Below are 5,244 nucleotides of genomic sequence, written 5' to 3' on the forward strand. Positions count from 1 at the left end.
TTTCATGAAAGTTTGTCAAGATGAAGGAATTGTCCGACACTTCACAATAAGAAATACACCACAACAGAATGGGGTGGCAGAACGGATGAATCGAACTCTACTGGAGAAAGTTCGATGTATGTTGTCCAATGCTGGTTTGGGCAGACAGTTCTGGGCTGAGGCTGTAACATACGCTAGCCATCTCATTAATCGGTTACCATCATCTTCTATCAACGGCAAGACACCTTTAGAGGTGTGGCATGGAAAACCAGCTAAAGATTATAATTCCTTACGCGTGTTTGGTTCCACTGCATACTACCACGTTAAGGAATCAAAGTTGGATCCGAGAGCAAAAGAAGCGGTATTTATGGGAATTTCCTCTAGAGTCAAAGGATATCGCTTATGGTGCCGTGAGTCTAAGAAGATAATCTTTAGCAGGGATGTTACCTTTGATGAATCCACCATATTGAAGAAGGTAGAAGATAAGCAAGCAGATGGTACTCCACAGCAGGTGAAGGATACTTCCAAACAGGTTGAGTTTGAAGGAGGTAGAAAAATTGATCCAGCAATGGAATCTGATAGTCGTACTTTAGAAGGATCAGATGAAGAATGTGAGGTTCCAGCACAAGAATCGCCACAACAAGAGATTCCAATTGCATTGAGAAAGCCACATAGAAATAGAAAAAAGCCCGCTCGCTATGAAGATACAGTGGCTTGTGCATCTTCAGTTGAAGAAATTCCTACCTCTTATTCTGAAGCTGTACAAAGTTCAGAAGATGAAAGATGGAGAAATGCTATGGATGAGGAGATGCAGTCCCTTGAAAAAAAATCAGACATGGAAGCTAGCAAGTCTACCAAAGGGAAAGAAGGCAATTGGATGCAAATGGGTGTTTGCAATAAAGGAGGGATTTCCTAACAAGTCCAGTGTTCGCTACAAGGCAAGGTTGGTGGCTAAAGGCTACGCTCAAAAGGAGGGAATTGATTACAATGAAGTATTTTCTCCAGTTGTAAAACACACCTCCATAAGAATATTGTTGGCTTTGGTAGCACAGTTTGATTTGGAACTAGTTCAATTGGATGTAAAGACTGCGTTTTTACATGGGGACTTGGAGGAGGAAATCTATATGACTCAGCTAGAGGGATACAAGGTTCCTGGTAAGGAAAACTTAGTGTGCAAGTTGAGCAAATCATTGTATGGATTGAAGCAATCTCCAAGGCAGTGGTATAAGAGATTTGATAAGTTCATGATGGGGCAGAAGTACACCAGAAGCAAGTACGATCACTGTGTATATTTACGCAAGCTACAAGATGGATCATTTGTCTATCTTCTGCTTTATGTTGATGATATGTTGATTGCGTCAAAAAATAAAGGAGAGATAGAAAAATTGAAGGGTCAACTAAATCAAGAATTCGAAATGAAAGATTTAGGTGAGGCCAAGAAGATTCTCGGTATGGAGATAAGCAGAGATAGGAAATTGGGGAGACTTTGTTTGACTCAAAAGCAATATCTGAAGAAAGTACTAAGACATTTTGGCATGGATGAGAAGACAAAATCAGTTAGTACTCCACTTGCTCCTCATTTCAAACTTAGTGCAACTCTATCTCCAGAAAGTGATGAAGAACGAGAACATATGTCAAATGTTCCATATGCGAATGCAGTTGGTAGCTTGATGTATGCGATGGTGTGTACGAGGCCCGACATTTCACAAGCAGTTGGAGTTGTGAGTAAGTATATGTATAATCCTGGTAAAGGACATTGACAAGCTGTGAAATGGATTCTACGGTATATCCAACATACTGTGGATGTTGGTTTGGTGTTTGAGCGGGATGTGAAAGTCGGCCAATACGTAGTGGGATATTGTGATTCAGACTATGCCAGTAATTTGGATAATCGACGATCAACTACTGGTTATTTGTTTACCATAGCAAAGGCACCAATTAGTTGGAGGTCTACCTTACAGTCAACAGTTTCTTTGTGTACGATAGAGGCAGAGTATATGGCAGTTACAGAAGCTGTTAAGGAGGCAATTTGGCTTCAAGGGTTGCTAAAAGAGTTGGGAATTGGACAGAAGCATGTCAAAGTGCATTGTGACAGTCAAAGTGCTATTTACTTAGCAAAGAACCAAGCCTATCATGCAAGGACGAAGCATATCGATGTTCGTTATCATTTTGTAAGGGAAATTCTTGAAGCGGGTCAAATACAGCTTCAGAAGATTCCGATCGCTGACAATCCTGCAGATATGGCAACAAAGGTGGTAACATCAATCAAGTTTCAACATTGTTTGGACTTGATTAATGTCATCTCTACTTGAAGTTGCAATTTGAAGACACTACTGAGTATGAGAAAGGATGGAGAGATAGGTTGGTTGATGTTTCTTAGAAGATCGCCAAGGTGAAGATTGTAGAAAAAATGGCTCTCTTTTAAGAATGTCATAGTGTTAGCCTAAAGGGAAGAAGAGGAAAAGGTGTATATTAGTTGTTCAAAGTCCCACATTGGAAAATTATACTTTTTGGGGGAGTTTGGAAGGCTATATATTTGGGCTTGGGTTTTAGGCTTAAGGCATCCCACAACAAGTCTCCTTTAATTTCTAAGGCTTTGTTGTTTTCTCCTCCTTTCTCTATTGTAATTGCTCATTTGCAATAATATTTAGTAGTGTCCGAGGACGTAGGCAATATTGGCCGAACCTCGTTAAATTCTGGTGTTTTCTCTATTTGTTTTATGCTTTAGCTTTCAGTTTGCTAGTCGTTTCCGCAACATCCTTATCATCTTGAACTCGATAGAAATCCTCTCTCTATCTTGATTGTCTCTATGCTTCTAAGGATTCACGGTGCCGACAGCGACCAACATAGGCGTTGCGCCTCCATTTTTGCCTCCCCCCTCCCCCAAGACATTTTTCTGTCTCCTATTCTCTCCAACTCTCTAATATTGGGCAATTCAGAGGAACCCTAATTTTCGTAGCGATTAGAACTAGTTTCATTATGCACGAATACGACATCGTTGCCAAGTCCAAGGTACAAAAAACTTGCATTTCGTGAGCTTAATTTGAACATTGTGCTTGTTTTATGGTAATTTGATTATGGTTTTGCTTGGTGGATATGAAATTAGTGGAAGTCGAAGTTCTGTCTGTATAAACTGAAAGTGAAGTCGGAAGACAATATTGAGTCATCTGACGAAATTGCTTCCCCGATTAATTCATCTTGTGAAGAAAGTGATGAAAATGAGGGAAGTGAAAAAGGGTACCTACATGATGATATGCCAGAATTAGTTAGTAGCAGCCTATTGTTGTCAAGATGTTTGTCTCAAGAGTTGGGTGATGTTTATCCTTAATTTTGTCTCAATAGTTATTAGTTGGGAAATCTATTTTGTTTCTACTAGTATTGATTTTTCCACTTAAATCGATAGCACTTCTTTAGTTGCTTGAAAATTAGATGGATTTGATTCTATATGTTTTTCTTTATCAAATGCGCATTTTGCTTCAAGTATTCAACTTAGGATGTTGTTTTCGATTGATATGCTATCTATACTTGATATGTGTATTGCTTGTATCTATACGCAATAAGTGTATTGCTTGTGATTTTCTTTTGTGTGCTTGCAGGACTTGCAATCATAGACCAATGGCAGGAGTTAGAATGATGTCTATAATACATCAAGTGCATTTTGCTTCAAGTATTCAAAAGGGAGCACAATATTGGCTGCTAGAGGTTGTTATGTTGCAGCATTGGCACTCAGAGGCAATGCCATTAGTATCGAGCTTTCCAATGGGGACAGATGGGGCATCTGCAACTTAGAAACAAGAGAGAATCCCGTGTTATGTTTTTATTTTGATATTGAAATGACATTAGTGTTGCAATATCGAGGTAGTGATATTGAAATGACATACTCCATTAAATTTAGTTTCTTGTTTAATTTTAGAATCATGTATTGAATTTAGTAATATATTGAAAGCTGATTTTTTTTATATTATATGTTCTTTTTGAATTGATTTGCATATTTAAATTTGATTAATTAATAAACAATTACTGTAGGTAGGAAATTGGAATATAAAAAGTAGGGATAAGTACACAAAAAAATGCCTGTGGTTTACACGTTTTACAAACTCGAACCTGTGGTTTTTTTTTACAAAAAGAGGTCTGTGCTAAACGCCGTTAGCAAACAAAGGCAAAATTGAATAACGGTGTTAAAATTCAAAGAGAAAAGAGTTAATTTGGTCCTTATATTTATTTTATAAATTAACCCCTCTAATTATCTAATTATCACAAATAAACCCCAAAATCAAAAATAAAAATAAAAAATACCATCTTCTCCATCCCTTTTAATTTTTGATTTTCATTCTTCTTCTTCTTCTTTCTTCTTCTTTTTTTTTTAATTTTTTTTTGAAATTCCCGTTCTTCAACGTCTGGAATTTCCAGACGTTAAAGAACGTCTGGAATTTCCAGACGTTGAAGAACGTCTAGAATGTCTGGAATTTCCAGATTCCGGACATTCTTCAACGTCTGGAATTTCCAGACGTTGAAGAACGTCTGGAATTTCTAGACGTTGAAGAACGTCTGGAATTTCCAGACATGACTCATCATCACGTTTGGAAATTCCAGACGTTCTTCAATGGGAATTTCAAAAAAAAAATAAAAAAAGAAGAAAAAGAAAGGAGAAGAGAAGAAGAAGAAGAAGAGGAGGAGAGAGATAAGAGAGAGAAAGAAGAATGAAAATCAAAAATTAAAAAGGGATGAAGAAGATGATATTTTTTATTTTTGATTTTGGGGTTTATTTGTGATCATTAGATAATTAGGGGCGTTAATTTATAAAATAAATAAATATAAGGACCAAATTAAGTCTTTTCTTTTTGAATTTTAACACCGTTAGTCAATTTTGCTTCTATTTGCTAACAGCGTTTAGCACAGACCTCTTTTTGTAAAAAAAAAAAATCACAGGTTTGAGTTTGTAAAACGTGTAAACCACATGCATTTTTTGTGTATTTATCCCTAAAAAGTAATATATATACTAAATAATGCATAAATTATGTAGGGGCGTTTATGTAGCGGCGGTTTTAACCGCCCCTAGAGTTAAAAGAGAGATTCTAAAATTAGATACATGGGCGGTTTAAACCGCCTCTACAAATTCGTCGCTAATTTTTACTCTACCCCGTCGATGATGATTTTCGTCGCTAATTCGTAACTCCGGTTCCCTTTGGCGACAGATTTAAGGCGGTTTGTAAAACCGCCCCTAGACCTTGTAGGGGCGGTTAAAACCGCCCCTATAAGCGAAAA

This window comes from Euphorbia lathyris, chromosome 9 (genome assembly GCF_963576675.1).
Source record: "Euphorbia lathyris chromosome 9, ddEupLath1.1, whole genome shotgun sequence".
In the NCBI taxonomy this organism is placed as follows: Eukaryota; Viridiplantae; Streptophyta; class Magnoliopsida; order Malpighiales; family Euphorbiaceae; genus Euphorbia; species Euphorbia lathyris.